Here is a 23,169-nt window from a genome sequence, read left to right on the forward strand (position 1 = left end):
GCCTCAATAGCTATAAAAAGATCGAAATATACTCTTGTATCCTATCAGACCACCATGGAATAAAACTAGACCTCAACAACAATAGAAATAACAAAAAGCCTACATATACATGGAAACTAAAAAAAAAAAAAAAAGATCTCTACTCTACTTAGTACTTAGTAACAGATTAGTAGTCAGGAAAGAAATGAAGAAAGAAATTAACAGATTTCTTAAAATTCAATGAAAATGAAGGCACAACTTACCCAAACTTATGGGACACAATGAAAGCTGAGCTAAGAGGAAAGCTCATAGTGCCTCCAAAAAGAAGGTTGAGACATCTCATACAGGCAACTTAATGGCACACCTGAAGGCCATTGGAAAACAAAAGAGAAAAGCAGACACACATATGAGGACTATACAAATCAAACCCAGAGGTGAAATCAATGAATTAGAAACAAAGAAAACAATTCAAAGAATCAATGAGACCAAGAGCTGGTTCTTTGAGAAAATCAACAAGATAGAGAAACCCTTAACCAAACTAACTAAAAGGCAAAGAGAAACTATCCAAATCAACAAAATCAGAAATGAAAAGGGGGACTTAACAACAGACACTGAGGCTATCCAAACAATCATTAGGTCTTACTTCAAAAAGCCTATATGCTGTAAAATTTGAAAATATAAATTAAATGGACAATTTTCTTGATAGATTCCATTTACCAAAATTAAATCAAGATCAGCTACATAGATTAAATAGTGCTATATCACCCAAGGAAATAAAAGGAGTCATCCAAAGTCTTCCCACCAAAAAAAAAAATGTCCAAGGCCATATGGTTTGTGCACGAAATCTACCAGACCTTTAAGGAAGAGCTAACTCCAACTCTCTTCAAAATATTCCACAAAAGAGAAACGGAAGGGACATTACCAAACTCATTCTATGAAATCTTATTCACCTTGACACCTAAACCACACAAAGACCCAACAAAGAGAATTTCAGACATATTTCTCTTATGAAAATTGATTCAAAAATACTCAATAAAATACTTTCAAACTGAATTCAAGAACACATAAAAGATATCTAACATGACCAATTAGGCTTCATCCCAGGCATGCAGTGCTGGTTCAATATGAAGAAATTCATCAATGTAATCCACCATATAAACAAACTGAAGGAGAAAATCCAAATGGTCATCTCCTTATATGCCAAAAAGGCAGTAGACAAAAATCCAACAACCATTCATGTTTAAATTCTCAGAGCAATCAGGGATACAATGCACACACTTAAAAATAGTAAAGACAATATACAGCAAGCCTGTAACATCAAACTAAATGGAGAGAAACTTAAATCAATCCCACTGAAATCAGGGACAAGACAAGGCTGCCCACTTTATCAGTATCTCTTCAAGATAGCACTTGAAGCTAGAGCAGTAAGATTACTAAAGGAGATAAGGGGATAGAAATTGGAAAGGAAGAAATCAAAGTATCACTATTTGCAGATGATATGATAGTATACATGAGTGACCCCAAAAATTCAACCAGAGAACTTCAGCTGATAAACACCTTCAGCAAATTGGCTGGATACAGAATTAACTAAAATGTATCAGAAGCCCTCCTGTATATGAAAGACAAAAAGGCTGAGAAAGAAATTAGGGAAACTACACACTTTACAATAGCTACTAATAATATAAAGTACCTTAATGTGACTCTAAACAAGCAAGTGAAAGATCTGTTTGCAAATAAATAAATAAATAAATAAATAAACCTTCAATTCTCTGAAGAAAAATTGAAGTTACCAGAAGACAGAAAGATCTCCAATGCTCATGGATCGGTAGGATTAACATAGTGACAATGTCCATCCTGCCAAAAGTAATCTACATATTTAATGCAATTCCCATCAGAATACCAACACAATTCTTTACAGACCTTGAAGGAACAAGTCTCAATTTCACATGAAAAAACAAAAAACCCCAGAATTGCTAATGCAATCCTGTACAACAACAGTACCTTTTCCAGCTTGCTTTATTCAACAGCAAATCTGAAGATACGTGTATGTAACATTGCAATTCAAAAGTATATCTGACCTGTGACTGCACAGACACAATTAACATTTAGACAAATAAGTTCTTTTTTTAATATTATGCAATTAAACCTTAATACAGCAGAAAGCTTTCATTAAACAGAAAAAGGGTTAAGAAAACAGATAAAAATGCAAGGAAATAAATATTTCTGAGGTTGGTTGGAAACAAATATATACATTTTGTCTTTCTAGAAGTCTTCCTGGTTAAACAGCCATTTTCAGAAGATTTACCCTGGGTGGGTGTCATTGAATACAAAAGAAGGCAGAGGCTGGCACAGAGGCCAAGGCCTAGCACTGGCTGGCAAATGAGGAACTGCTGCAAAGAGAGTATTTCAAATCACCAGATACTCAGGCCTGCTTCATTGAAATCAGGGAGATTTCTCTATTTCTGTTGAAAAGGAAGTGAGAAACATTCACAATCTGGTTCATGAGAAATTGTGGCAGAAAAATGGAACACCTTTCCAAGGCAAGATGGAAGAAATGGAGCTGCTGTTAAAAGACCACAGCTGTTTTCTTTGCACACCAGAGCCACTAAAATGTATGCCTAAGATTTTGACAAATGTCTAAGATATTGTATCATTATTAAAAAATAAAAATAAAGTTAATTCTACAATTTAAAACTGTCAACTTCATAGGATTTGTGAAAAAAAATGATGTAAAATACAACAGATAATCTATTCACATATCACTTTGTTGTTCTTTTTGCATATTTAGTGTATATATAGGTATATTTTATAATGAATTTACTATTTGAAATAAATAATACCTCTATTGATTGATTGACTGACTTTCTGTTAGTTTTTAAAGTTCTTAGCTCTTTGTATCTTCTAAAAGTGGTTCTGTTGCCTGTCCTATTAACACACTGGGTCAGAGTGTAAACAGATTCCGTTTCAACTTTTTAAACTTATTTTGTGGTCCACATAAGTAAATCTGTAGTGCAAATAATAATGCAGGCCTGTTCACATTTTTTTATCTAAGGGGAATTCAGTGGAACACTCTGGTTTACTATTCTTTTTTTTTTTCTTTTTTTTTTTTTTTTGGCTTCCAAATTTATAAGAGTGGCCACTTCTGAAATACCAACAGCCATATACCTAAAATGGATATAAAACAGACATTTGTGGCAAGAGCAATGGCCCATAACAAAACAAAAGTTGCAGGTAGTTACACAACTGGTACAAGAGCAGTTTGAGACACAACATAGAGAAAAGCCTACCAGTCCATGGAATTCCCCTGTGTCTATGGTAAATATAAATCAGAAAAATAGAGGATGGTAGTGAATAGAGTAATTCACCCAATGGGTCCTTTACAGCCTGGAATTCCTTTCCTATCTTTGTTACCTAGGTCATGGCCAATAATAGTACATGACTCAAGGCTTGCTTTTTCACAATACCCTTGCATGAGCAGGATAGGGAATGGTTTGCTTTCTCCGTACCTACTTTTAACAATAGTGGTCCAATAAAAAAATATCACTGGAGGGTGCTTTCACAGGGAATGTTACATAGTCCAACTTTATGGCAATATTTTGTGAAACAACTACTAGAAATAATTCATAGGCAATTTTCTCAACCTATTATTTATCATTACATGGATGATATTTTGTTGGCTGATTCTGATGAAGATACTTTATAGAGAAAATGTTTAAGGAAACACAAAAAAATTCTGCCATTCTGGGGGTTACAGATTGCTCCAGAAAAAAAAAATACAGAGATGAGATTCTATTAGCTATCTGGGTTATAAAATAAGTCAACAAAATACTCAACCACAAAAGATATAGATCCATAGGGATCAACTGCAAACAATTAATGATTTTCAAAAATTAATGGGAGATAGTAACTGGCTGATACCTATAATTGGATTAAGTACTTATGAATAAAGTAGCTTGTTTCAAAAGTTACAAGGAGATTCAGACTTAAACAGTCCAAGATGTTTGACAGCAAAACAGAAAAAGAGTTAATTCTAGTAGAATAAAGACTGTAAGATCCATATGTGGATCAAATTGATACTAAACTTGATTGTATTGTGGTCATTTTGCCTTCAACTCATTCTCCTATTGATCTCATTATGCAAAGGGAAGATAGTATTATGGAATGGATTTTCTTAACACACAAACAAAGTAAAAAATTGAAGACATACGTAGGAAAGATTTCTGAATTCAGTATAAAAGGTAGAACAAGACTACATAAGTTGTCGGGAACAGATCTGGTGGAAATTGTAGTGCCTCTTACTAATACTGAGATTACATCATTGTGAATAATCAATGAAGATTAGCAAAGAGCTTGCAGTAATTGCTTGGGAGACATTGATAACGAATATCCCAAAAGCAAACTTATATAGTTCATAAAAAGAATTTATTGAATTCTTCCACGTAGTGTAAAGGGAACACCAATTCCAGAGGCAACAACATTCTATACTGATGCAAGATGGTAATGGTAGGTTATAAATCAGACAAAACAAGCAAGGGGATCTAAAGCCCATATTCTTAAGTTCAAAACTCAGAATTGTATCCAACTTTTGTGGTATTATTAGATTTTCCTGGGTCTCTGAATATAATTATTGGCTCTCAGTATGCAGAAAGAGTTGTTTTGCATATAGAAACTGCTGAATTTTTTTTGTCAAGTCAGAATTTTTTGATAACTCAGAATTAACTTTGTTATTTATGAAATTGTAATAGGCCACCAGAAGTAGCAACTATTTATTATATATTACTCATATTGAGTCTCATACAGGTTTGCCAGATCCACTGAGGTTTGTCCTATCATACTATACTCACTGACAGCTCCTCTATGACCACATGTGGAAAGAGCTCAGTTATCACCCTATATGGTGGCAAATGTATGCCAGGAAAGCACTTCGCAAAGGACATGGAGTCTGTTAAATCCTGAAAAGCCAATCCATTATAGTTTCCTTTCACTTAATGTGTTCACCAAGATAAAAAGGCCTTTATGTTTACACAAAGCACAACATGGTACAGTAGTTATACAAACTACTCAAACTTATTAATTCATAATGACTTGTATTGTGTTCATTTCAAGCTTTTAAACTAACTGGGAAAACTATGAAATAAATGAGCATTAAAGAAGAATAGGAATTTGTAGAAGGTAACTGCTGCATCAGGAGAAAGAAGTATGTAAAAAGAACAGAGCATGTTGGAAGAATGAATTGGGTGTGAAAGAAGAAGCGAGAGACAGAAAGATGAAATTTGGGAGGGATGACTTTAGTAAAGAAGAGAGGGAAGAATAAGAAGAATAAGAAAAGGATGGAGATAAGCATGGGATAGTTTATTTCATTTTTAAATGAAGCCATTTATTTACTAAAATGAGGAATATAAGATATTTCTTAGTTACAGACCTGACTTTACTTCAAGTTCCAGATCAATTAATCACTAGTTAGGTCACATCTGAACAAATCTGAGCCACCACAGCCCCTCCTTGTTTTTATGCTTTTCACCACTGGGTGTTCTTCATCCTGGGCATGAACCCTCATCTCCAGCTTCCTCATTTACAGTGGTGCTTTCCCACATACTTTAGGAGTCTAAGGGAGGTTTGCCTTCCCCTCCAAGTAGTCCCAAATTTCCAGTAAGTGGTGGCATCCTTTTATTTAGAGCTCTTGTGGTAGTTCAATTTTTTCACTATCGACATGGATGTATCATAACTCAGAATTTCATGTTAGCCTTCACTTGAATATTACAGTGATTGTCTTCATAGAAATTTCCATCTCTGTAGTTATAATTTTATGTCAATAGCAGAGGCTAGTGTTTTATTATTTTTTTATTTTTTATTACACTTTGTTCACTTTGTATACAAGCTATAGCCCCTTCCCTCATTCCCTCCTGATCCTACCTTCCCTCCCTCATCTCCTACCGTGCCCTTCACCAAGTCCACTGATAGGGCAGGTCCTCCTCCCCTTCCATCTGAAACTATCCTATCAGGTCTCATCAGGACTGGTTGCAATGTCCTCCTCTGTGGCCTGGCAAGGCTGCTCCCCCCTCAGAGGGCGTGATCAAAGAGCCAGCCACATAAAATTTGCAGGCAAATGGTAAGATCTAGAAAAGATTATCCTGACTGAGGTATCCCAGAAACAGAAAGACACACATGGCATATACTCACTTATAAGTGGATATTAGACATATAATACAGGATAAACATACTAAAATCTATAGAAGCTAAGAGCACTCTGGGTAAGATGAGCAATCCTCACTCAGAAAGACAAACGGGATGGACATTGGAAGAAGAAAACAGGAAAGAGGACAGGCCCCTACCACAGTGGGCCTCTGAAAGACTCTACCCAGCAGGGTCTCAAAGCATATGCTGAGACTCATAACCAAACACTGAGCAGAGTGCAGGGAATGTTATGAAAGAAAGGAGAGATAGTAAGACCTGTAGAGGAGAGGAGCTCCACAAGGAGAGCAACAGAACCAAAAAATCTGGCCACGGGGGTCTTTTCTGAGACTGATATTCTAACCAAGGACCATTCATGGCTAGAAGCCCTGCTCAGATGTAGCCCATGGCAGCTCAGTATCCAAATGGGTTCCTTATTAATGGGATCAGGGACTGTGTCTGACAGGGGCTAATTTTAAAAGGACACATTAGAAGAATTATGTAGTTGTCTATCAAAGGACAATATCAACAAAATAAACTTATATAATAGGAGAAAAGCATAAATTATATAGTTTAAATGGGTAATATCCAGTATGTGAAAAATTTCTATAACGTGATAACAAAAACAACTTATCTAAAAATTGAAAAAGTTCTTGAACAGACCTTTTGCAAAAAGAGCTAATCAAATAGCTAATGAGCATATTTTTTACTCATTATTAAAAATATGAAAACAGAAGCCAGAGTCCAGCAAAATTTCTAGCTCAGCATGTAACAGCACTTGATACCCACTCTGAAAACCTGAGTTTAATCATAAGAACCCACAAGCCAGAAATAGAACAGAGTCTTGTAAGTTGTCTTCTGATATTTACACCACAGCATGTGCCACCACAAAATAAATAAATAAATAAATAAATAAAGAAAAACAGATAAAAATGCAGTATTTTTAAGGCAACAGGAGGGGTGGAGTTACAGATCGATGTCATGCACAAATCCTTTGATTCCCCAGAACCTGAAAAAATACAGCAAAATGCCACTTTATGACCACTAAAATGGCTATTATAAAAATGATTAATTCAAACAAAAAATGCAGAAAAGTAAGTATTGTTGCAGATAAATTAGTCTTTGAGTGATACTGATGCCAATGGAAAAATGGTAAAGTCAGTGTTGAAAACACTCTCGTCATTCCTCAAAATTTCAACAGAATTGCTATATGATATAACCCTTCTACTCCAGCACAGAATTGAGTCCCATATTTTATAGATATTTCAGCAGTTTTAAATAATGTATTTCTCTTGGCTTCTATTTGTAAAAGCCACTCTTTCACTAATTTTTGTTTTTTGTTTCCAATAAGTTCTCCTGAAAGTTATAGTTCCATGACAATTATAGTTCAACAAAAACTTCAGTAGTACAGTAGTATAATGCATGAAATAGACAAAAGAGGATTCATGGCATCTCCAGACAACTGACAAATCCTAATGGCCCATTGTGAAAGAAAATATGAATTTATGAACATTTACTGGCACATATTTATTATGTTTTGGGAGGAGATGTTTTTCAAGAAGTAATATAGAAACATCATTTCATCCCATTTTTTGGTTGTATTTCAGAAGAATCAGATCAAAAACTGAAAAAAAAAATATCCTGTACTGTTTAGTAAGTAACATATTTGTGAAAACTACTATACTAGGCCAGATGTTGAATTTACTATAAACAGTATCTTGAAAGTAATGCAAAATTAAACAACCAAACATGAAATTAGACATTCCTGCATTTGTTGGTAAGAGATGATGAATCCTGATTTTCCTCTCCTTGGAGTGCCAAATAGTATTCTTGTAAATATCTTCAGTAACACATGAAATGTCGCAACTCTGTTCCATGACCTTGAGAAACCACGTAGCCAAACACTAGAGCTCATTAATATTAACAATATTTCTTCTTTTACCAAAATGGAAAATTACACGCAGAATTATTTTGTGACTTAAAAGAAGACATCTGTCTGCTTGTCTAACTACCTGTGCACCTGTGCATTTAGAAATAGAATTCTACTATGTATTTAAGTAGAAAAATTTACATATACTAGCTATAAAATAAAGTTCTTTCCACCTCAACTTCCACTCCAATCTCACCAAAGTTTAGAGAGCTACATACTGAACATCTATTTTTAACGATATTGATGAACAGAATTCCATTAACCAATAGGAGAGAAATGAATACAGAATCTCTGATGTTGGGCAAGGGAACATACTGTCCTAAACACCTGAGCTTCCTGTCAACACACATGGCATAAAAGAAACATGAGAACTGATGAGAGTTTCAGAATTTAGGATACCTGCAGTGTTTTCTGTGAGAGATTTACATAGTTTTTACAGAGTTTCAAAGGAGTAAAGGAAAGAGGCCACTGAATATCTGCCCAATCTTTTTCACAAAAGATTGAGTTTATATCTGTAAAACTATACAAAAAAAAAAAGACACAAATGGGTATGACAAAATATTCACTAAATCCACAAAAAGAAGCTCCTATGTTTTAAAAATAGTTATCTTAATCATCTTTGTTACTTGTTTTATGTCTGCAGTAAGGCTTCCAAATCTTATTTATAAGGGCAGTTTGTAAGTCACTACCTACTATCCCCTGCTCAGATGTACCTCATGGGCAGCTCAGTCTCCATGTGGGTTCCCTAGGCAGTCATGGCATGATCTCAGTTGCCTGCTCTTTGATCACCTTCCCCTGGTGAGGCAGACTAACTAGGCCAGAGGGGAAGAGGATCCAGACAATCCTGATGATACCTGATAGACTAGTGTCAGATACTAGGGGAGGAGGCAATCCCCTATCAGTGGACTAAGGGAGGGATATGGGGGGGAGCTGAAGGGAGGGTGGGATGGGGAGGACATGAGGGAGGGGGCCACAGCTGAGATACATATTAAAAATTGTAATAAATAATAATATCAATTAAAAAAGAAAAAAGTTGAAGATGTATACAGAGGAAGGACATTTTTCTATGTTTATTTTTTCAAAGCAGGCCAAGTTTCCAAGTAAAGGCACCCTGGCTGAGATTTTTCTATAAGTTCCCATCCACTTTCTCTTGCTGAATTAGGCTATATTTTAGATCCAGAATGATCTCTTTCCTCCTTAACAAAGCCCTGGCAAAAGTACACTCTGCCTTTGGCAGTGACGACTTTGTTACATGGAGAAAGCAGTGTCACAATAAAATCTTTCCTTTGACAAATTAACACTAACCCACTCTAGATTTCTTAGAGATGTTCTAAGTATGAGAAAAGCCTTGTTGAAGATTCACATATTATCTGACAGAGTGCACAGTAATAAGAAACTCTTTCAGTGATGGAGACCTTTGTGTCTTAAAAGTAAGTAATCAGGTGAAGTGCAGTGGACATACAATTCTAGGCAGACCTGAAGGGACTGATTATTCTATGGTACTGTAATAAAGGCAAGAGTAAGAAAAAATGACATGTTCAGATAAGAATGGCTTGAAAACAATGGGTAGGGAAGGTGGAGAAGACAGTGGAGAAAAGATTAGATAACAGTTGGAGGATATAAAGTACACAAGTTTAGGAAGCATGAAGATCACTGAGGAAACTACTATAAAGATCCAGGCCAAAAAAAAAAAAAAAAAACTGACAAGGACTAAACTTATAATGATAACAGTAATAACTGAAGGGCAACAATAATGAAAGGGTGCCAAAAGGGAAGAGTATAGTCTCTAACAGGCCTTTTAAGTATCTGGCTTTAGAAAATTGTGGCTGAAGAGAGGGGCCATGCTTTCACAACTCGAAGAAATGGGAACTTGGCAAGCATTTTGTTTCTGGTAAGTTTGCCAGATAAAATAGAGGACCCACTCCACCTTAAAATTAATTTTCTGATAAACATAATGTGGAATATGTAGCAAGTACAATAAAGAAATCTCAGGGATGGATTCAAGATGGAGCCACCTAGAGGCCACTGTGTCTGACTTGCAAAACAGCATTGACTCCATAGCGAGCAACAGACTGAACTGTGGGCCATAAAGTACCAGTGATTGTGTTTCCCGTGTGAGAGGAAACTCAATAGTGTGGGAAGCAATCGGGTCCATTCTCAGGTCACCCAACTAAACCTCAGAAGAGTTTACAGGTCCCAGCAGGTGCTAGGTCACCAGCCCAGAATCACAAGCCTGTGTGCTGTGATCACCATCCCAGACTGAACTGTGGGCCCCTCAAAACCAGAGACTGGGTTTTCCAGTCAAGAGAAAACATCATGGTGAAAGAGGAATGTGAATCAATTAACCTCAGGTCACCCAGAGAGTCCCCGGAAAAGAGCCTGGGCTTCTGTACACACAGCCTCCAGCCCAGAGACACACCTGCATGCCCGACTCACCATTCCAGACAGACCTGTGTGCCCCCAAACAAAAGAGACTGGGTTTCCCTGTCCGGATGAAAGACAACAATGAAGGAACCATCAGGTCTGACGTCAGGGCACCCAGCCAAACCCAACCACCACCACAAAAATTTCCTGGGTTCATGGAGATTCCAGGCTCTGGCCCTGTGTTCTGCTATCACATGCAACTGAATATCAATTGCGTACTAGGGCACAGAGTTCCAACATCAGATTTACGGAAGCCCCCAGATAACGCTCCAAGGTACATTAAACATGCCTGAAATTTGAATGAGAGTCTAAAAAACATGAACCCACATGTCTATGAATTCAAAGCAAATTTTATGCATTATTGATAATATCAAGAAGTCTTTGAGCAACTACATTTTTAAAAGAAAAATTAATAAAACTTAAATCACACATAGATACCCAAACCTTAGTGAGAGACTTTAACACCCCACTCTCAACAAAGGACAGGTCAACAAAACAGAAATAAACAAAGAATCAATAACAATTAGAGATGTCATGAATCAAAAGTACCTAACACACATCCACAGAAAATTTCATCCAATCACAAAAAAATTTACCTTTTTCTTGGCACCTTGTGGAATGTTCTCCAAAATAGCATCCACAGTTACAAGAAGATTGAAATAATCCCTTGTATCCTATCAAACCACTATGGACTAAAGCTTGACCTCAACAACAACAGAAATAGCAAAAAGTCTACACACACATGGAAACTGAACAACTCTCAAATCAATGGAGTGATGGAAGAAATTAAAGACTTCCTAGAATTCAATGAAAATGAAAGCACAACATACCCAAGATTAAGGGACACAATGAAAGCAGTACTAAGAAGAAATTTCATAGCACTAAGTGCCTTCATAAAGAAATTTGAAACATCTCATTCAAGCAACTTAATGGCTCACCTGAATGCCCTAGGGAAAAAAGAGACACATCCAAGAGGAAAAGACAGTCAAAATAATCACACTCAGTGCTGAAATCAATAAATTAGAAACAAAAAGAGCAAGTCAAAGAATCAATGAAACCAAGAGCTGGTTCTTTGAAAAAAATCAACAAGATAGACAAACCCTTAGCCAAACTAACTAAAAGGCAGAAAGACACTATCCTAATCAACAAAATCAGAAATGAAAAGGTGGACATAACAACAGACATTGAGGAAATCTAAACAATCATTAGTTCTTACTTCAAGAGCCTATATGCCACAAAATTTGAAAAGTCCAAATGAAAAAGACAATTTTCTTGATTGATTCTACTTATCAAAGCTGAATCAAGAGCAGGTAAATAAATTAAAAAGTCATATATGCCCTAAAGAAATAGAAGCTGTCATCAAAATTTTTCTATCCTAAAAAAGACCAGATAGTTTCAGTGCAGAATTATATCAGACCTTCAAAGAACTAATACCAATACTGTTCAAACTATTCCAAAAAATAAAAACAAAAATAATATTACCAAACTCATTCTATGAAGCCACAATCACCTTGATACCTAAACCTCACAAAGACTCAACAAAAAAAAAGAGAATTTCAGGCCAATCTCCCTTATGAACTTTGATGCAAAAATACTCAACAAAATACTCCCAAAACGAATCCAAGAACAAATAAAAGATATCACCCACCATGACCAAGTCGGCTTTATCCCAGATATGCAGAGGAGGTTTAAAATATGGAAATCCATCAATGAATTGATCATATAAACAAACTGAATGAAAAAAATGAAATGACCATCTCCTTAAAACAAACTGAATGAAAAAAATGACATGAACATCTCCTTAGTTGCTGAAAAGGCATTTGAAAATTCCAACACTTGTTCATATTTAATGTCCTGGAAAGAACAGACATACAAGGCACTTACCTAAATATAGTAAAGGCAATGTACCGCAAGCCTATAGCCAACATCAAACTAAACAGAGAGAAACTTAAATTAATCCCACTGAAATCAGGGACAAGACAAGGCTACCCACTCTCTCCATATCTCTTCAACATAGTTCTTGAAGTCTTTGCTAGAGCAATAAGACAATTAAAGGAGTTCAAGGAGATTCAAAAGTGAAAGGAAGAATTTATAGTATCATTAAAGTATCATTATTTGCAGATGATCTGATAGTATAAATGAGCGACCCAAAACAAAAATTTTACCAGGGAACTCCTACAGCTGATAAACATCTTCAGCAAAATGGCTGTATACAAAATTAACTCAAAAGGTTAGTAGCCCTCCTCTGTACAAGAGGCAAATAGGCTGAGAAAGAAATTATGGAAATGGGTCTCCAAGATGGCAGGGACCAGAGAACACCTTTTCTAAAGGGCAGAAGCTCTGAAACTTCAAATTTGATGTGTGAATGGCAGAGGAACAACTTTGAGGTTATTCTGGATAGAGTGGCAACCTGTGATCTGGGATAGATTGGATCCAGATCCCCATGGACATCTCTAGGGTCTGAGAGTGGCAAACTATCTGCTGTGCCTTAGCCCTGTGGCAGGGAGTGCTGCCACAGGGGCACACAGGGAGCTCGTGACCGTAAGTATAAGGTACCTCCTTACTCTAAAGGCCAAACAGAAGACCCAAATCTGAGAATAGAAAAACTGTGGGCTCGTTGAGATTACCACTTATGCCTGTGAGTAAGGTTGCAGGCTCTCTGTGCTTTGCACACCCACCTGCAATTGAGTTCCAGGGCCCTCAGAGCTTTCCACACATGCATGCGAATAAGTGTATGCTGGCCCTCAGCACTTTCCACACACTCCTGAGAGTGAGTGTTTCTGCATGAGAGTGCATAAAGAGCCTGATATCCAGGGTCCCACTACACTAGCAGCCATACATAAGATCCTTCTCAACCACACTCCCCACACTTCTCACTGTGAACAACATAGGGATCCCTAGGACAGCATTCTCAACATTGAAGCCCCTGTTCTGTGGGTCTCCCAGTTTAGTATAGCCAAACAATCCCTGGAATCAAGATAATGCAGCTCAGGCAGATCTGAGCACTTGGACCACAATACCAAGAAAGGTCTGTGGGCTACTGAGCCATTAAGAGCACCAGTACATGTGTTCTGCACCCTAGCAAACCACACTGGCACTACAACTTGCACTTGAGCTTCTCCCTCACACTCCACCCTTCCAAGCAGGCATACCTCCATGCAACACTCCTGAGTTTGCACACTAACACCTGCAAACTTCCTCCCTTAGCTGCATCTGAAACACTAACATTCACTCTCAAACTGGTGGACCTCTGTCATCTCCTGAAGAATAGTCCAGACTCCAGAGACAGATTGACCCAGTCTGCAGTACAGGCTCCAGGAATAAACAGCAAAGGCTACTGACCATCAGATGGCTAGGGGCAGGCATAAGAACACATCCAACAAAAATCAGGACATCATGGCTTCACCAGTGACGCCCAAAATCAATAGATATTTTAATTCACTGGAAACACAGGAAAATTATTTTAAAGGTATGCTTATGAAGTTCTTAGAGGCACATAAAGAGGAAATGAAAAAAAAAACTATCAAAGAAATAGCCACACAAAGAGAGGCACAAAGATGAAACAAACCAAACTCTCAAAGAAATACAGGCAAATATAGCCACATGTATAGAGGCACATAAAGAGCAAACAAATAAAAAAATAGATGCAATCCTGGAAAGACAGAAAGTAAAATTAAACAGATGAAGACAATGGTGCAAGACATGAAAAGAGAATTAGAATCATTAAACAAAACAAACAAAGAAAAGCATAGAGCTATAGAACTTAGAGAAGAGATAAGGAGCCACAAAGGTAAGTATAACCAACAGAATACAAAAGATGGAAGAGAGAACCTCAGACAATGAACATGAAATTGCAGAAATCTAACATCTCTCAAAGAAAAAGTGAAATCAGAAAAGTTCCAAATGCAAAGTATCCAAGAAATTAAGGATACCATGAAAAGACAAAATTTAAGAATAATAGGACCAGATGAAAAAGAAGATTCCAGGCTCCAAAGTCCAGAAAATATTTTCAAGGAAATCATAGAAGAAAATTTTCCCAACTTAAAGAGATGACCTTAAACATACAAGAGGCCTACAGAACACCAAATAGACTAGTCCACAAAAGAAACACTGCACATCACATAATAGTAAAAACAATAAATCTACTCTCCAATAAAAAGACACAGATTAACAGAATGGATGAGGAAAGAGGATCGAAAATTCTGCTGCATCCTTTCTGCTGCACCTTTGCAACAATGAGAGATAATACCTCAGAGAAAAGTGCTGGGAAAAGGCTTTGAAAGCAAATGGACAAAGATAATAAGCTGGAGTAGCAAACCTAGTAACTAATAAAACAGACTTTCAAGCAAAATTAATCAAAAAAGATGAGAAGGGAAACTTTATTCTCATCAAAGGAAAAATGCACCAGGAAGACATCACAATCCTGAACACCAATGCCCCAAAAAGAAGAGCACTTGCATTTGCAAATGAAACATTATTAAAGCTGAACACCTTCATACTGGGACATATAGATCACAACACCGTAATAGTGGGAGACTGAAAAACTCTACTTTCACCAAGAGACAGATCACCTAGACAGAAGCTAAATAGGGAAATAATAAGTTACAAGTTCCTAAATCAACTGGACCTAGTAGATGTCTACAGAACTTTTCACTCAAATTTAAATTAGTATACCTTCTTCTCAGGACCCCACGGAACCTTCTCCAAAATTGAACATATAGTCAGACACAAGAAAGCCCCTACAGATACAATAAGATTGAAATAATCAATCCCTTGTATCCTATCAGAATACAATGGCCTAAATACTTACAGAAATGCTCACTGCCCTTAGCCATCAGGGAGATACAAATCGAAACAACCCTGAGATTCCACCTTATACCCATCAGAATGGCTAAGATCAAAAACTGAAGTGACAACACATGCTGGAAAGGTTGTGGAGATAGGTGATCCATCCTCCATTGTTGGTGGGAATGTAAACTTGTACAACCACATTGGAAATCAATCAGGTGCTTTCTGAGACAATTAGGAATAGTGATTCCTCAAGATCCAGCTATTCCACTCCTAGGCATATATCCAAAATATGCTCAAGTACACAACAAGGACATTTGTTTAACCACATTTGTAGCAGCTTTATTCATTATAGCCAGAACCTGGAAACAATCCAGATGTCCCTCAATAGGGAAATGTATACAAAACTTGTGGTACATTTACAAAATGGAATACTACTCAGCAATTAAAAACAAGGAAATCATGAAATTTGCAGGCAAATAGTCGGATCTAGAAAAGATCATTCTGAGTGAGGTATTCCAGAAGCAGGAAGACACATAAAGTATATACTCACTTGTAAGTGGATATCACACATATAATATAGGATAAACATATTAAAATCTGTACACCTAAAGAAGCTAAGAAAGAAGGAGATTTGGGTAAGATGATGAATCTTCACTTAGAAAAACAAATGGGATGGATATTGGAAGTAGGAGAACACAAGAAACAGGACAGAAGCCTGACATAGAGGGCCTCTGAAAGACTCTACCTAGCAGTGTATCAAAGCAGAAGCTGAGACTCATAATCAAACCTTAGGCAAAGTAGAGGGAATCATATTAAAAAGGGGGAGTTAGTAAGACCTGCAGAGGACAGAAGCTCCACAAGGACCAAATATATCTGAGCACAGGGGTCTTTTCTGAGACTGATTCTCCAACCAAGGACCATACACAGATATAACCTAGAACCCCTGCTCAGACATAGCCCATGGCAGCTCATTATCCAATTTTGTCATAGTAAGGGGAACAAGGACTGTCTCTGTCATGAACATAGTGGCTCGCTCTTTGACTTTCCCCCCGCCCAATGGAGGAGCAGCCTTGCTAGGCCACAGAGGAAGACATTACAGCCAGTCATTATGAGACCTGATAAGCTAAGGTCAGATGGAAGTGGAAGAGGATCTCCCCTATCAGTGGACTTAGAGAGGGGCAGGAGGAGATGAGGGAGGGAAGGTAGGTTTGGGAGAGAAAAAGGGTGGGGGCTACAACTGGGATACAAAGAAAATAAACTATAATTAATATAAAAATAAAAAATTTAAAAAATCAAAGAAAAATACTTTAAGTCTTTGAAAAAAGGAATTGAAGAACCTATCAGAAGATCAAAAGATCTCACATGTTCATGGTTTGGTAGAATTAACATAGTTGAAAATTGCCATCCTACCAAAGGTAATCTACAGCTTCAATGCAATTCCCATCAAAATACCAAAACAATTATTTACAGAACTTGAAAGAACAATTCTCAATTTCCTATGGAAAAATAAAACCCCAGAATTGGTAAAACAATCCTATACAAAACCAGATCATCTCGAGGTATCTCCAGTCCTGATCTCAATCTGTACTATAGAGCCAAAGTAATAAAAACAGCATGGTACTGGCAGAGAAACAGAAAGGTTGATCAATGAAAACAAATAAAAGACCCATAAATAAACACACACGTCTATGGATATTTGACTTTTTGACAAAGAAGCTAAAACAGTACAGTGGAAAAAAGATAGCATATTCAACAACCGATTGTCTACAAGGAGAAAAATGCAAACGGATCCTTATTTATCCCTTTCGCAAAACTAAAGTCGCAGTGGACCAAAGACCTCAACATAAAACCAGACACATTAAACCTGTTAGAAGAAAAAGTGGGGCAGAGCCTTGAACTCATTGGCACAGGAGACAACTTCCTGAACAGAATGCTAACCCCACAGGCTCTAAGATAAACAATTAATAAAAGGGACCTGTTATAACTGTAAATCTTCTGTAATGCAAAGGACACTGTAGTCAGAACAAAATGACAGCCTATATATTGGGAAAGGATCTTCACTAACCACTTATCTGCCAGAGGACTAATATGCAGAAGGTACTAGTAACGTAAGAAGTTAAACACCAACAAACCAAGTAATCAATTAAAAAATGGGGTACAAAACTAAACAGAAAATTCTCAACAAAGTAACATCAAATGGCAGAGAAATACTTAAATGTTCCACGTCCTTAGTCATCAGGGAGATGCAAAGCAAAACAATCTTGAGATTTCACTTTACACCCACCAGAAAGGCTAAGATAAAAAACTCAAGAAAGGGGACTCGTACTCCATTGCTGGTACAAATGTAACCTTGTATAACCACTTTGAAAATTAATCTGGTGCTTTCTCAGAAAATTAGGAATAGTGCTATCTCACAATCCACTTCTAGGCATATATCCAAAATATGCTCAACTATACAACAAGGACATTTGCTCAACCATGTTCATAGCAGCTCTATTCTTAATAGCCAGAAGCTGGAAATAACCTAGATGTCCTTCAACAGAGGAATGGATACAGAAATCATGGTACATTTACAGAATGGAATACAAGTCAGCAATTAAAAACAAGGAAATCATGAAATTTATAGGCAAATGGTGGGAACTAGAAAAGATAATCCTGAGTGAGGTATTCCAGAAGCAAAAAGACACACAGTGTATATACTGACTTATAGGTGGATATTAGACATACAATATAGGATAAACATACTAAAATCTGTACACCTAATGAAGTGAAGCAAGAAGGAGGACCCTGGGTAAGATGCTCAATCCTCACTCAGAAAGGCAAACGGGAAGGACATTGGAGGAGGGAGAAAACAGGGAACAAGACAGAAGCCTACCACAGCAGGGTATCAAAGCAGATGTTGATACTCATAGCCAAACTTTGGGCAGAATGAAGGGAATCTTATGGAAGAAGCAGGAAGATGGAAAAACCTGGAGGAGATAGGAGCTCCAAAAGGAGAGCAATAGAACCCAAAAATCTGGGCACAGGGCTCTTTTCGGAGACTGATACTCCACCCAAGGTACATGCACATGCATGGATGTAACATTTAACCCTTTCACAGATATAGACCTTGGCAACTCAGTATCCATGTGAGTTTGCTAGTAATAGGAACAGGGGCTGTCTCAGACATGAATTCAGTGGCTGGCTCTTTGGTCACCTACCCAGGAGGTGGCAGCAGTTCTACTGGGCCACAGAGGAAGACATTGCAGCCAGTTCTGATGAGACCTGATAGGCTAGGATCAGAGGGAAGGAAAGGAGGACCTCCCTTATTGTGGACTTGGGGGGGGGGCATGGGAGCAGATGAGGGAAGGTGGGATTTGGAGGAGACCAAGGAGGGACTAGAACTTGGATACAATGTGAATAATCTGTAATAAATAAATAAATAAATAAATTTTAGAGACAGGTTAAATTAGCATGCAAAATAGTAGAAATTAAGGTCCTTAAAGTTGAAGATATTATGCAGCTAACTATATTTCACAACACTGGAAAGGTAACAATATTCATTTAAATTATAATTGCAAAAACATTAAATTAACTGTAGTGTTTCCTTGAAATTTCAAATCATATTTACTTGAGGAGGAATCAATTTGTTCCCAGTGAGGTAAAAGAATTAAAACAGATTACTCAAGTTCTATCCAGGTATGGTAATTAAAATATTTATGAGCTTGAATAAGAATATCTTGGTCTCAAAGGGCTGCACAGAAAGACTGTCTCAAAGTACACACACACACACACACACACACACACACACACTATTAATTCACAAACATCAGTCTTCAGAGATTATTATTTGGTCAGAATCAGATGATAGTATCATTTGTAATATATGAATAAAAATCCCTTCAAATGGTATTTTTCACCTATATCCACTTCTAATGAATAAATTAACTTTTCAAATCAATGAAAATTCCAGTGATTTTTTTATATTTGAAATTACTGGTGATTACAAAAACCTTCAGGGTAATTTTTACTATTGCATCAGTCATCAGAATACAATGAAATCAATAGCTTTGATTACTTAGTGTCATTCCAGCTCAATTAAATTACACAATAGTATCAAAAATCTTGGCTAAATGTGGACAAAGCAAGAATTTAACAAGCCTGGACATGGCAGCTAAAACTTTCTTACACACGTTGTTGTGCCATATCATAGCCTAAAATAATGTCATTTTCTCCTTGGGTTAAATTAAGTAGTAGAATCTAAAACTATGATGAAGGAAAAATGTTGCTTTCAATATTTTAAAGGAAGCCTTACACTCAGAGTGTATCCATATTTGAGTAGCTGAAGAAATTCAGAGATATCTAGGACTCCATTTTCCAAAGTATCCTATAAAAACACCCAGTAACAATAAGTTAGAAGTAAGCTTCCCCAAAATCAACGCAATTAGAAAAGATGTGAAAAGGCTCAATCTAAAGGTACCGAGGAAAGCCAACATGCATCTTTTGACTAAAATTACTTAAAGAAAAACTATGTTGAAAAGTTAAAACAGTTTCATAGAAACAAAAAAACGATGATTTTTTAAAGGCAGAAAAAATTTCTTACAAAGGTAACGATGATAATAATGGAAGGAATACATTTTATTACAGCAGAATATAACCGAATGGAATTGAAAAGCAAAAACAAATTACAAAAACAACAAAATGAGAGAAATACAAACCTTGACATAATTCTGACTATTTTTTTTTAATTTTTTAAATTTTTTTTTTGCTGTATGTATCTTTTTATTTGGAAGAAAATAAAATTTGATTATGTTATCTACTCATATAAAGGTTACATTATACAAGCAGTATAAACAAACAGAGTAAAAACATTTCATTTTCAAATTATTTATTTCCCATATTTTTGATATGTATTTCTTTTTTTTGTTTTTTCAATGCAGTTTATTCAGGAACCTTGAACAATCATCTGACCCTGGAGAAAGCCAGCCCACAGCTTAAATAGCCTCTGGGTAGCCAACCCCAGCGTGCCACATGGGCAATGTATCGGATGGGTCTGATGCTCTTTGGGTGGATGACACCTAAATGAACATCAGTACAAAGTCCCAATTTATTTCTAATATCAGAGATCAGACCTCTACTCTTGCCTGAGTCGTCTAAAACAAAAAGGGGAACTGTAGAGAGCTGCGTAATGCCGTGCCTTAAAGATGGAGCTGGTTTCCGCCTTCCACCTTCCCCATGGTGAGTGCTCTCTGTCACAAACAACTCCACATTTGGCTAAGGCTGAGGATCTGGCTTGCTTCCATGTATGTGGACCTATAATTCTGACTATTAATGCTATCACATTCCAATTAAAAGACATGGACTGACAGATTATATAAAGGGGATCAAGCTATGCGTTACCTATAACAAATACACTTCAGTGACAAAGAGTAGGCTTAAATTTACATGTGGAAACAAGCAAGAATAATCATACTAATATTCCATGAAGCCCACAAGCACACTTTAAACTTAAATCAGTAAAAGAGACAAGGAGGGTTACTACACAGTGATAAAGTGAGTAGTCTAACAAGAAGTTACAAACATGTATTCATGTGACATTGGTGTATCCAATTTTATAAAACAAATACTACTAAACATAAGATAATAGATTTTATTGGGTGACTTAAATACATGATTTTCACCAGTAAATAAGTCATCCCAACAAATAAATGGGCTGAAATGACATACATCCACAGAACATTCCAATGGAAGAGCAGCAGAAAACATTCTTCTCAGCAGTCTAAGGATTTTTTTTCAAAATAAGTCACATTTTTCTATATATTTTATTTCATTTTATTATTTTTTTTAAAAAATATTAATTTTATAACCCCATAGTATGCCCCTCCTTCATCTCCTCCTGATCCCACCCTCCCTTACTTCTTCCCCCATCCCTGCTCCCTAGTCCACTGAAAGAACTGTTCTCCTTCTCTGCCATCTGACTCTAGCTTATCAGTTCTCATCAGGAAGGCCTGGAGATGTAGCTGATAGGCAGCTCAGTCTCCATGTGTCTCCCAAGTGAGGGGAACAAGGGCTTCCTCTGTCGTGAACTCCATTGCCTGCTCTTTAATCACTTCCCACTGGCGATGCTGCCTTGCCAGGGCACAGAGGAATAGGTCACATTTTATAAAAAGCAAGTCTTAGCAATCACAAAATAACTGAAATAACATTTATCAGATCACAATATTTAGAAGGCAAAAGCCAGAACAAAAGCAAACTACAGAAAATGCACAAACACATGGAGATTAACAAAACAAAACATTTTGAATGATCAGTAAGTCAGTAGAGAAACTGGGAGTGGATTCAAAATTCTTGGACCCAAATATATTGGTAAGAATTAAGCTGAACATACTTGAACTGTATGAGAACATAATATAACAGAATGTTGGGAAATACAATGAATGTTGTCACAAGAGGAAAGTCTATTGATATGATAAATGTCTACACTTAAAAATTAGGGACCGGTAGATGGCCCAGCAGGTAAAGGTGCTTGACAACATGTCAGAATTCCATTCCTGGGAAACAAAGTAGAAAAGGAACGGACCCCAGGAAGATATCCGCATCCACAAGTGTGCACACCTGAGTGTATGCTATGTGAATGAATACACACACAAATAAATGTTGCAAGAAAACTTCTAACACCTCCAAGTCTAAAAAAAAAAAAAGTCAAGCCCTAAATCATTAGTCAGAATGAAACAACAAAGAATAAGTTCTAAATCTTAAGTACTAAAGTACGAGAGAATACTGAGATGATACTAATAAAACCAACAACACAAAAGGACCAGTGAAACACTCAGTTCATAAAAGGATAAAAATGAATTTCAAACCTCTAGCCAATCTAAACAAAATTGCTAGAGAAGGCACACTAAAATAACGATATGCATGGAAAAGTGATATGCATGGAAAAGGTATAGGAAGAGGAAAGGAAGGAAAAGAAAATGAAAGGGGGTGGAGAAAAGAGGAAAAAGAGGAAGGGGTAGGAGGAAAATGGGGAGAAAATAGAAAGAAGAAATTAAAAGGGATGAAGAGAGGAAGTAGAAAAGGAGGAGGAAATAGAATAAGAAAAGAAACAGAAGTTGAAGAGAAGGAGAGAGGGAGGAAAAAGAGCAGAGAGAGTGGAGGATATGGAAAGGAAGAAAGGGAAAAAACAGAGGGAGATGAATGAGAGGGTGATGACAAGGGAAATAGGGAGGGAAAATAAGGACAAAGAAAGAGAAAGAAAACAAAAAGAAAAGTGAGAAAGAGAAAAGGAGTTGGAAGTAGAGAGGAAGACCAGAAAGGAGTAATAAACGGTAGAAAGAAAAAAAAATGGTAGACGATAAAAGAAAATTGAGGGAGAAGTGAGAAGAGGACAGGATGGAGAGGGAGAAGAAGTAAGTATGATACAATATGAAAAAAGGAAAAGGAATTGGAAATGAGGGAGAGAGAAGAGAGGGAAAGAGAGTGAGAGGGAGAAGGGAAAGCTTAGGGACAGAATGGACAGAAGTATTATAGGGGAGAAAAATAAGACAGAATCCTGGAGGGGTCAGAACTCCACAAGGAGACCAACAGAGCCAAAATACCTGGGCCCAGAGGGTCCTGCAGAGATCAATTGTCCAACCAAAGACCATGCATAGAGAGGACCTAGACCCCATGCTCAGAGATAGCCCATAGGCTGGCTCAGTTTCCAAGTGGGTTCCCTAGTAAGGGGATCAGGAGCTGTCTCTGACATGAACTCAGCAGCCTACTCTTTGATCACCTCCCCCAGGGGAGTGTAGCCTTACTAGGCCACAGAGGAAGGTGAGATGATGCAGACAGTCCTGTTGAGATCTGATAGGCTAGGTTCAGATAGAAGGGGAGAAGGACCTCCCTTATCAGGG

This window comes from Meriones unguiculatus, chromosome X (assembly GCF_030254825.1).
Source record: "Meriones unguiculatus strain TT.TT164.6M chromosome X, Bangor_MerUng_6.1, whole genome shotgun sequence".
NCBI classification, from domain to species: Eukaryota; Metazoa; Chordata; class Mammalia; order Rodentia; family Muridae; genus Meriones; species Meriones unguiculatus.